This window comes from Rhodnius prolixus, unplaced genomic scaffold (genome assembly GCF_049639745.1).
Source record: "Rhodnius prolixus isolate KJV_2025 unplaced genomic scaffold, Rpr scaffold_10, whole genome shotgun sequence".
Lineage (NCBI taxonomy): Eukaryota > Metazoa > Arthropoda > Insecta > Hemiptera > Reduviidae > Rhodnius > Rhodnius prolixus.
This window is the reverse complement of record NW_027411615.1, coordinates 4271362-4283751: the sequence shown is the minus strand read 5'-3', so window position 1 is coordinate 4283751 and position 12390 is coordinate 4271362. Positions and strand designations below refer to the sequence as shown.

The 12390-nt window shown below is 33.7% G+C and overlaps 1 protein-coding gene across 4 annotated transcripts in view; it reads left to right on the top strand.

The window, feature by feature from the left end:
• The first annotated feature begins 1606 nt into the window (after positions 1 to 1606).
• Positions 1607 to 12390, top strand: part of LOC141457218 (lachesin-like) — a 492403-nt gene continuing 481619 nt past the window's right edge. For 2 of the 4 annotated variants that reach the window (XM_074133882.1, XM_074133879.1), the window contains exon 1: positions 1607 to 1747. The gene's annotated coding sequence lies outside the window, so the exon portion shown is untranslated. The remainder of the gene's footprint in view (positions 1748 to 12390) is intronic. The other 2 variants (XM_074133883.1, XM_074133880.1) reach the window with 1 other exon arrangement.

Sequence of the window (12390 nt, the reverse complement as noted above, 5' to 3'; positions counted from 1 at the left end):
CAAAGCATAAAAGACAGAACACTAACCGCGGAAATTATACTGAAGAAAATTTGAGATCGTATTAACCCCACACCCAAACTGTCGTCTCTGCAAGAAAACGAGCCAAGTCTGTTGTCACTTTATTAACTTCTCTCGAGCACATTGCTGTTGTGAAAAACAGAGTTGCAAAGAAATCCAAACCAACTAAGAAATATTCTCATCCCCAAAGAGACAATTCTGAAAGAAAGGATTGTCCGAAAAAGAAAACGCTCACCTTCCCCAAAGTTCCGATGAAGAGGACGAAACAGGAATCGAATTTTGAAGAGGAAAGTGATGCCATTTTAGAAATCGATGAAACTGAATGTACAGGATATGGGGAAAGCTACAACAAGACCAGAAAAAAAAGATTGGTTGGAATGCATGCCGGAAGTGGTTCCACGAAAATTGCATCTTTTGCATACGCTTGCCAAAATTGTAGTAAAAGCGCATTTAAAAAGAAGAATAATAAGTAAATATTAATAACCATTCATTTTTATCTGTTATTTTTACGTTTTACTAGTGCAATTTCATTTACAATATGTGGCCATCTCCCCCAAGTTAGATTGGCCAACTCACCCAACCCAGTGGGGATAGATGGCCAATTGCTATTTTTTTTTGTAAGAATAAAAAAATGTTTCCCTCAGCATTTTTTCTGAAATTTTTACCTTACCTTATGTTTGTGAGCGTATGAGGTTTCCAAAAATAATAATAAAGTAAGCCTAGCCCTTACCAAAAATTTGCAGGCACCCTCCAAATAAAATGGTGGCCATCTCACCCGACTTTACCCTACGTGAAAAATGTTCTTTACAAGAAAGTATCTGAGTGTGTTCACAAAATTAAAAAAAAAAAATTATTTTCTGCTTTTCACGTAGGGTAAAGAAAACTGTTAAGAAAATCTATCTCAGTTAAAAGAAAAACAAGATGGAAAATTAAAACAGAATAAAGATGGAAGTTATTTTGCTATAGTTATTCATTTAAATTCAGAGTTTACTTCATTTCTGTGTTCATCGTCTGTCTTATTAGAATTTATTTTTCAATTTCCGCTGACAAGAATTTATAGTTATTTTAGAAAAGGATTATAGTAAAGGAGTTTGTGGAAACAAAAAATAAATAAATGAAGATGTTTTATAAGAGATGTTTTCCTGGGGGAAGTAAAAATCCAGGAAATCCTGTAGAGGAAGAGGAAGAAAGAACAGTTTCCATCACTGCAGTTGGTGGAAGTAAAACGGAAATAGGGAGTGGACGATGACAATTTTTGGGTTTTTATTACAGCTGGACAAACGGTAGTGAAATAAATGTATAGCGGAAGTGAAAACAGTGTAAAAAGGAGTGTGACAGAAAGAGGAAGGAGCAGAAACGAGAGAGGGTGGGAGGCATGTGTTTTTTCTTTTATCTTTTTTTTTTGTGGGTCGAAGGTTATTTTGACTGGAGGAGTAACCACTTTTAGCGGCAGCGTAAATCGCCAATAAGAAAATATGGTAATTCGTGTAGATGGCCTCTGTGTCAGTGTGTATGCGTGATGCAAGTGGTGTAGTACCAACTGGTTAAAACTAAAGTAGGTGGCAGTGGATTGCGTTTGCGCGGGGGCGGGAGCGACTAAGGCTTCTGGGCTCCAGTATCGCGAGCAACTTCCAACCGATTATAGCTCTCCTTGTGCTCTCTCCGCTCATCGAACGTTTTTTCAAACGCAATCACGTATACTTCCTTGTATCGCACATGCTTAATTTAGGTAAATACATAATATAATATTTTCTTGTATAAAAAAAAAAATATATAGGTATATATTATAAAATATAATAATTAAAATTTCTCCACTTTATAGATTTTGTGTATATAAAATCTGATGCAAATTTTCAACTGAATTTTTCCAGCTTCCCAATTTAAGCGATAAAATTTTGAAAAAAATAAATAGCAAAGTGGGAAATGATTTTTCTTAAATTTGGAATTTTCCTTATAAGCTTATTTCCTTTTAATAATTGACAGGTAGCGAACATCCTCACTCCTTAAATAAGAAATTGTTTAAAGAAAATCTAATAGATGTATCCGCACGAAATGGGTATTCCCAAGCATACAGGAAACAGAAAGAACCGTTTTTTTTTTTTTTTTTTTTTTTTTGAGGGGGAAAAACTTCAGTAAAGAGGCATTTCCGGTTGGGTGTTTTTCTGTAAAAGCTCATTGCAGGAGGGCCAACTAAACCAGTTATCGAATTTGGATTTCCGATTTGTATTATCCCCTCTCCCAACAATTCCCCTGCCAACATCTACAAAAACAACAACAGACCAATTTCTGGAAAAACACTTTTTCTGTTTTAGAAGATCTAGAAGACGATATTCATGGATAAAAGTCAAAATTAAAAATCTGTATAAATAATGGAATTATAATAAAAGAAAATGAGCTTAGGAAAATAAGAATAATACCAATTTCAGTCATTATTTTTGCCGAGCTTTCTGCCTAGGGACTGGGTCATCTTTAGGGCTTAATGACAATAAAATATTTTTAAATTGTTACTGTAAAGTCGAACGTTGTTATTAATGTTGTATGAGCCATCAGTTCATAACCAGATAGGACAGAATACACACCAACTTTACAATAACAATGTACGAATAATTATATTGTCAATAAGCTCAGAAGATGACCTAGTCCCTAAGGCAGAAAGCTCGGCAAAATAATAACTGAAATTGGCATTATTCTTTCTTGCTTCCGGATTACTGAAGCAGTCACCAAAAGCAATGAACAATAATTAGTTAAAGTATTGAATTCCAACGCGAAGATTCTGGGATCGAATCCAATTGCTGTCTACATAGATTTTGTTTTTTCATCCTAAAAGTTTCTTACAGTTTACTGTCTGGTCATCGGACTGTAACAAGTGCACTGGGCGCTAATGACTTCAGATGTTGATGCGCCTTAAATTCCCCCCAAAAAATGTAATAATCGAGATAAAGATCATTATTGAATTATACTCATTTATTTGTAAAGATTAATGAGTACTTTTTAACGATTTACCTGATCATGACAAAAACTATTTCTAATCACGTTCAATGATTTTTACGTTCACTTTTTTAAAAAATTAAAATAGAATAAATGGTATGGTTAAAAACGGCACAAAGTCATAGATTTTGGTCTGATTTGTGTACTAAATGTGGGTGATTGTTGGAACTGCCATGCAAATCATTATTGTTGATTCTATTTCCGTTCCATTTCATAGAAAGGAGTGGATTCTTTTCTAATGGAAATCTTGGCTTAACCTAAACATCAGCCAGCCTAACCAATCCAGAAACTGTTTCACTTATACCAGGGGTCGGCAACCCGCGGCTCGCGAGCCGCATGCGGCTGTTTTATCCAAATTGTGTGGCTCTTCAGCCTGTCCAAAATATATTGTATATTTCAATTTTATTGAAACAAATGAAAATTTCATTTATTAAAGTAAAGATATTTTTTCAAAAAGAATTTTAAATGTGATTGGTTAGTAATTTGAATAGAATTAAATTAAAATTAAGTACATAATTATATAGGACTGCCGCCTTTTCATTCGTTATTATTTATTTGTATATTTACTTTGCAATATGTGAAAATAAATATATAAAACATTTAAATGTTATTGAATATCATAAAATAATAATTTGTGACCACAAATGATCTACAGAGTTTTGTACATTATCATCCTTGCGGCTCTTGGTAAGATTTATTAAAATTATTTAAGGAGAAATGGCTCTCTACTTAAAATAGCTTGCCGAACCCTGACTTATAAACCTGAACACTCACCGATCATTGTAGAAGTTAGTTGATGTGTTCAACTTTAGGGAACCCAATTGATAACTCGATCTCATCTCCACTCACACAGGCAACTGGTGTCTATGATCCCATCAATTTGAGCCCTTAAAAGTCAAAATATCCACAGTGAATTTGGTTTTATATTTTCTTTCTTCTTCGTTGGTTTTTCTTTTTCAACTCTGAACATATTCATCTTCGATCGCATCATTCGATTCTTTTCTCGTCCGTATCTAGTTTATTTATAGTCTTTAAAGATTCACTTATACGATTTTCATTTATTGTAATCCTCTTTTTTTAAATTAAATTCCCTCTATTCCATACGCCCAGATGGGTTTTTAAAATAGAAGTATAAATTAGTCTTTTGTTGTCCAGAGAGAGTTTTTGATCTATCGTCTAAGAGTCTTTTGAGTAGTCGAGAACAGAACTGAACAGACTCTATCGACTATCTTTTCTCGTCCGTATCTAGTTTATTTATAGTCTAAAGATTCACTTATACGATTTTCATTTATTGTAATCCTCTTTTTTTAAATTAAATTCCCTCTATTCTATACGCCCAGATGGGTTTTTAAAATAGAAGTATAAATTAGTCTTTTGTTGTCTATATAAATATTTTGTAGACGAAAATGGCCAGCATAAGGGTCTGTGACATCTAATAAATTCTAAAAAATGTGAAGGAAAAGTTAATGCAGTAAAATTACTTAAATTATATCAATGAAGTATTAATGAAATGTTGGGAACTGCTGATTTGTGTACCTTTTGGCGTTTAATCAACCCTTATACTTAACTTTTAAAACTGTAAGTTTTTGTTAAGGAGATTTTTGTACCTTTTGGATAGATTTTCCTTTTTGTCTATTTGCAAAGTTACGTCTGCTTTACAGATTTTTTAAAATTTGGAATAAGCTATTCTATCATTATAACCTGATAAGGTGTTAAATCGGAACCGTAACAACCACTGGAGAGATCTTTTTAAAGAATGATTATAGTTGCGGTCCCCAAACCATCCTCAATAACCATTTTTTTGAGAAAGCGTTTTGAATAAAATAGGAAGGTATTTGTACGTAAATAGCAAAATTAAACTGCGATTTCAGTACTTCCTTTTAAGAGGAGCAAGAAAAATAAACTGCGATTACAGTACTTCTCCCTAAAAGGCAAAGATTTTGAATCGAACGACAATTCATTGATGTAAATCGGTTCACTCATTGATAATTTTAACGATTGCAGTACTTCCTCTTAGTAGGTGTAAGAGCATGATGGCACTTCACAGCCACGTAAAGGAACTTTAACCACTTATTTGAGCTAAATTTTATCAAAATCGGACTAAGCTTTGTAGAAATATTGGTAATAATAGTTTTAGAAAGGGCCTTATTTGGGTGGGGCGAACTCCCCTCCTTATGAGGCATAGCGTCGAGACTTTTAAAGTACAAATCTGTACAAAATTTCGATTCGAATGACACTTCATTCATGAAAATCGGTTCACGTGTCGATAATTTGAAACGATTGCTATACTTCCCCTTAACAAGTGTAAGAGCAGATCGTCGCTTTATTGTTAGGTAGGGGAGCCCTAACCCTATCATCCTACCAAATTTTATAAAAAAAAAGGGTCAAGATTTACAGAGTAATTAGTAATAATAATTTTGGAGGGGGCCTTACATAAAGGGGGCTAACTCCTCTCCCATTCGATGTACGGGGCCGAGACCCCCAAAAGGCACATCTACATAAAATTCCGAATCGAATGACACCTCATTCATGAAAATCGGTTCACGCGTTTAGGCGCTACGTTGTTTACAAAAAAGGTAACAAGAAGAAGAAGAAGAAGAAGAACAACAACAACAACAAGAACAAGAACATTTTTTGAAAAAGCCGTTTTTGCTCATTTTCGGCAACTTTTTTCTCGAAACCTATTAGATCTGGGTTGTTGCAAAAAAATTACAGTTATAAAGGAGGATTTGCCCTTTATTTTAAAGAAAATTTGGGAATTTTATCTTTTATAGAAAAATAGAAAAAAATTGTCAAAGTTGGGTGTTTTTCAACGTTACACTTTTTCGTGCAGTTTTTGATGGTCAACCCTTATACAACTGTCCTACCGGACAGTTTTAATAGCGCCAACACGCTGATTGTAGCAAAAAAAAAATTAAATTTACTTTAAAAAATTTGGGCCTTATTATTTAATGCATTTCGTTCACCCGATTTTTAATAATTTTTTTGAATTTCAATCAGAAATTTACAAGAGATGAGCTTACCCAATACATCAAAGTTTAGCAGAGACATCGTGTAGTGAAAATTACGAAGTTGTCGGGTTTATGGAAAACAGAAAAAAACCTTACGATATATGGGAAAGTTACACTTAAAAAAAAAATAAAAAAATTTTACGATTTTTCCTCCAACAGACCATTTTGCTGAAAACCAGTTTTTCGCATGAAAAAGACCTTCAAAATACCTATCCGGTTAAAGGTGGTGAAAACAACCTTTTATTGCTAACGAGTTTTAGAGAAATGTTATTTAAACATGCTATTAATAATTTGGTAGGTAGAATAAATGGGTAAATATGAAGTACTAAATAGGGAGGCTCCCTAAAGGCACAACCTAAAGGGAGGACGACAAAGTTTCGCTGACAGATGTACACTGTTCATATGTAAAGTATATAACTAAATATTTACATGACGTATAGCTTCCATTTTGGAAGTACCACAGCCTTGTTTGAATAAATAGTAAAGTTAACATAACGAACCCGATATTTTATTACTTAGTACATAAAACTTTAACCATTGATTCAGTTTATTTAATTTAATAGAGTACCCATATCTTTTTTTAAATTTTTAGGGAAAAAAAATCATTTTTTACTTTTTTAATTTCTTAAAAGTATTTTAATGATTTTCTTCATTAAAACAGGAGGCGTAAACTTCCGATTGTAATAACGGAAGTTCATTTTACTTTTTTCCGGTTAACTTTCTCTCTCTCTCTCTCTCTGTAAGTGGGTGGGAGGGGACCAACAAAAATATTGGCATCAAGCACAAAGATAATCCTGATGTATGAGCGGATTGTAAACGATCGGTAAATAATACCACGTGAGATGGACGTGATGGCCCTCATATCGTGATCGCACGTGACATTTTGATTCACGTGTTAATATTGGTCACGAGTTATCTCCCAATGATGACTAATATGAATTTATGAGCCCTGAAAAGTCTCTTAGTAATCATGAAAAATTGGACATTGTGGTGAATTTGATCTGGCAAAAGTATTATATTACATTCTTTATTATGTCGGTTTGAAAGAGTCATTTGGCAATAACAAAATTTAGATTTTATTTATTTATTTTTTAATTTTGCTAAATTTAAACAATTTACAATAAAAGAAAATTGGAGAAAATACAAATATATAAATACAGGGTGATCCATTTAAAACGCACCAATCGCTAATAACTTTTTAGGAAAGCGGAATTCCGGAAAAACCCACGAAGTAAACTATATGTTACGTTTTTGTTTTGGTCTAGCTTTCAAATTTTTTTTATCCTCGATTGAATTTGAGCTGCTGAATCACCTCCCGAAGTTTCGACTTCTACTCCGTGTTCACCCAGTATTTAAAGGGTGTTAATTTTAAGACGGCTCAAATGCATTTCATGCTTAAACGGTTAATCTGAGCACAAAATGGTAGGGGAAAAATTTGTTGCCCATCACCTCTAGTTTCAGAATATGTGACTTGATTTTATTGTAGATTCCTGTCCGCATACGCGGCTGACCTGGATCAAACTTATTCCTTAATTTATCAAATAATGCACTTTACTCCAGCTTGTGAAGCATGTACTGTGCCTTCAAAGGTGCCTCCTCAGATACAGAGGGCAGTTGATAACCTCCTGGCTAACCTGGCTTGCAAGCCAAAGGAGGCACCTTTGGAGGTACAGTAAATTTTGCAAAAGCTGCTTAAAATCATTATTTGATAAATTAAGGAATAAGTTTGATCCTTTACATGAAAGATATTGATCACTTAAATACGATGTGGCAGGAGGTTTCCAATTTTTTTGGCAATTAAACGCAACTCTCCCAAAATTACCAAATAATTATCAAACCTTCTTGTTTGTAACAGATGTAAAATTAATTTTTAGCCACTTTGTGTATGCTCGAGAACATCTAAAGGTTTTAACATTTGATTTTTCTTAGAAAAATCACTCGGAAAACGACTTATTTCCCGATATTAAGAAAAATACTAGCTTTACTGCCTTGGAAATATTTTTAATAGACAGGGGATGAAACATAAAAATGACCTATCGCGTGCTCTTCTTTCTCTTTGATAACAAGTTACAAAAATTGAAATATGATTAATAAATACCAGATTTTGAAATGGCCTAGCACCTTTAATTTTGAAAATATCGAATTGCGGTTTCCGGTTTCTTTCTCAACTATTTATACTCTTTAAAACTGTATATATGAAAATGGGGGTCAACCGCGAACCCTCACTTTTGGTAGCGCGTCAGCCGCGTACGCGGGGGCAGGAATCTAAAATCAAGTCACATATTCTGAAACTAGAGGTGACGGGCAACAAATTTTTCCTCTACCATTTTTCGCTCAGAACAACCGTTTAAGCATGAAATGCATTTGAGCCGTCTTAAAATGAACACCCTGTATATGTAGATGCTATCACGTGATCTGCCACGTTTTGGTCAAAAAATTGTACATCCGGAAGTGTCATTGTAGGGAATTAATTTTCCGGTTTTCTTCAATTATTTTCATGATGATGATTATTATTATTATTATTTTGGAATGATTATCTTTCGATTTGTTTGCGCGTCTACTTTTCTAAGAAGGAGTGGTATATTATATCCTTCTACATCCCGGAAGCAAGGCCTTCAGAAGCAGAAACTCAAGAAGGAGAAGGAAGCCAGCAGAGCTTCCAAAACTGAGATGCTGAGGAGGATTTCCACAGGCGACACTCTGTTAATTCGAGGAACACCTAGAAACGCGACCACTCCTGTGCAGATTCTACTGGGAAATGGAGGACACAGAAATTAAGTGCTATATCGTTTTTCTTTTTTTTGAGTTGTTAGGAAAGCGGAATTCCGGAAAAACTCACGAAGAGATTTCCACAGTCTTCGGGCTAAAAGAAAATCTTCGCCATTCCTCTCAGTGTTAAATATTTATCAATTTATTTATTCTTTAAATGGCAGAATAAATCGCCTTCATAGAGCCTCTAAGAGCTTTAGATACTAACCTCATAGGCTGGGTTTTCTCAAGTAATTTGACTGTTTCTCTTTTCAAGAGAAATTAAGAGAAAGTGTGCCTCATACTCATTAGAAAAGTCAACTTTACAGAATTCCTCCCCTCCAACTTAAAGAAAACAGAGAAAAAGATTGTACCAAGTTAAGTTGAGTAACACGGTAATCCGCAGACACACAAAAAAATGAAAAAACTTTTGTATTCAGACCAGAGTAATTATGGACTTTTTACTTAGTTTACCTTTGTTTCATTTCTACTTATTTAAATTTCTTTTTAATGCAGATTTTTTTTTTTTTTAAATGTTTAATATGCGCAGCAATTAGTTGGTTAGGCTGCATTGTGATATTCTTTGTGAATAGCGAATAGGAAACGAAGAAAAGATGGCGCCACGGATTTTTAACATGTGGTACAAAAAAGGTTATTATAAAACGTATCTGTATAACCTCTTCAATTTTATTTTTTAAATAACCTTCATGAGTTTTTACTATTCATATGAATAATTATCCGAGTAATCTGGTATTCATAAAATGTTCTATTCACTTTTTTGTTTGCCCCTTTATAAAAGTACTATCCAGCTCAATAAATAAAATGCACATTACTTAGTTTTCTGTACATTATTTACTTCAGTAAATATGTATATTCATACGTACATAATATATGTTGAGGATCCCGAACTATAACTGTAGGGAATGGTGGCTATTTCGCGGCAGAATTAGGGTGACAATCTAGAGTGGACAGACAGGAGTTTCAGCAGACGGTTTTGGATGTACGAAGATAATAGAAGATATCTCGTGGAAGGAGTCGATTTTAGTTAGTCGAGGAGAGACAGTCACAAGTCTGAAGAATATAATCTCTATATTGTCTGGAGTTTCTTGATGTTACTGCTATAAAATTAGCCTTCAGGTGGAGTAGGCGTGTTTTCCTCTAGTATCAACCTTGTTGTTAAGTACGGTCTTCAAAAATTTCGAATTTAAATAAAAGTTCAAAGATAGAACTTTAGATATTAACTATAGTTTGCAATGAAAGCGGATTAACGGATTTTAAGAAAGCGTTCGATCGGGTTCAACATGACTTACTGTGGGATAAACTTTTTAAAATGGGTGTAAGTGGAAAAATTATTAGAATTATGAAGACCCTTTACGACAGTGCCGTAATGCAGATTAAGTTGGAAAATGAATTATCAGAAGAAATAGGAATATCTACTGGTTTGTTACAAGGGGAGAGTCTTAGTCCGGTCCTCTTTATTTTATTTTTGGCCGATATAGTGTCTTATTTTAAAGAAAATGAAGCGAACGGAATTAAACTCACTGCTTCAACTCAGATTAATATGCTCTTGTTCGCAGACGACCTGGTAATATTTGGATACTCCTGGTACGATGCACAGAAAAATTTAAAACTCTTGGATCAGTATTGTTCTAGTAATTGTTTATCAATAAATTCCCAAAAAACAAAAGTTTTAGTGTTCCATAAGTCACCCAGATTAAAGCGATTGAAGCCACTGTTTTATAGGGGTTTAAAGTTAGATTATTGTAGGAGCTATATTTATCTGGGAGTCCCCTTTTCTGCGAGTGGAAAATTTAAAGCCGCTTCAGATTTTTTTCTACAAAAGTCGGTAATAGCCGGCGCTAAAGTTAGGAGCATTTTAATAAAGAGCAAAAGTGACGCTTGGGAAACGAAAATGGCTCTATTTGACTCTATGGTAGCATCAACAACTTTATACTGTTCTGAGGTGTGGGCTTTAAGGTATTTGGATGTGTTGGAAACAGCACAAACTAAATTTCTAAGAAGTTTATTTTACTGGTCACAGTGTACCCCTCACTACATGATAAGGCTTGAAACTGGTAGAGCTCCGTTAAGTTCGTTTGTTTTTAAAAGAATCATTAATTATTGGACAAAATTACTCTCTCTTCCTGAGGATAGGCTTCCGAAACAATGTTTCAGATTTTTATGTTCCCTGGATACCAATGATCATTATAGCAATGAATACAACTGGGTGTCAATGGTTAGATCCTGGGGGGAATCATTAGGTGACGTACATATCTTTCATACAATGGACAGTGATTTTATTTCAAATGATGTAGTTGATAAACCTTACTTAGTAAAGATATAGATCGGGCTCTTAATTCAAAATTTAGTTCCACCTACAGACGTGTAACTGACTTCAACTATTACCAACCACAAACCTATTTGAAATACAAAATTAACTTTGAAAAATTAAGAATAGTTAGTCAATTGAGGCTCAGTGGTGATAATATGATAAAATTGTTCTTCAAAGGTTCTCTCCTCAACATGACATCCGATCAAGACTGCCCAACTTGTCAACAAATAATTTTAAATCCGTTGAATCATCTGCTGGTAGAATGTCAGGCTAATTATAGTAACCGTGAAAAGTTTTTAGAACACTATTTAACAGAATCTGAGAGTGATGCCCAATCAGATCGCTTGCTGAATTTAGACAGCATTCAAAAAATAAATTCTTTGTTTTTGTTTATCTTAAACACCATTAGAAAAACCACTTAAGATCTAAATAAATAAAAAAAAAAAATTAAAAAAAAAAAAAAAATGTAAAGGTGTTTTATCTCTGGATACTGTCTCATTATTACTGTTAAGTCTGTGCTCTTGGTTTTATATTAAAAAGATTGGTTCATTTTTTATTTATTAATATTATTATTATTTTAATGTTACAGTAGGTATATTTTTTCAGAAGAATTGTTTATTTCGTTTATACCAGACTCATTGTACAAGTTTATCTTAAACAATAAAATATTATCTATCTATAGTTTGCAATGAAGAGGAGGATTTCAAGACAATATAATAATGATATGTCCACGTTATGTGGTAGAAAGGAAACGAATGTTTCGACGACTTATACAGGTATTTAGATGCACCATTTCGCTACGAAGGCATAATATTCTCCAGCAACATCTATGTGCTTAAATCTGTAGTAGAGCTAGCTAAGAAATATGAATGTATTTAAAAGTTATAGCCGATTAGAATGAATGGAAGAAAATGATTAAGAGAAGGATTACGGTGATTTTAATTTCGGAATTTCGGTTAAGCTATAAGGATGGCAGGAATATAGAGTACTGCTGCATCCATTAGTTGTAAGTTTGTATGTAAATAGTTGTATATAGTAGAGGGATGAATGAGTGAAGCGAATATATTTATAAGTAAGAATGGAGAGTGAGTGATATTCTAGTGATAAGCATCTAGACGATGCTAGCTGTATGGCGAAAGCCAATGCCAAAAAAAGCAAAAAAACTGTAGATAATTGTGTGGCTGTTCTAGTCAGATTATTAGATCATAAGACTAAGATATTAAAACCACGATAGTCAGAGTCAAATTTTATGGACATGCGGTGACCCACGGCTTCGCAAAGTAGAAAATAAAT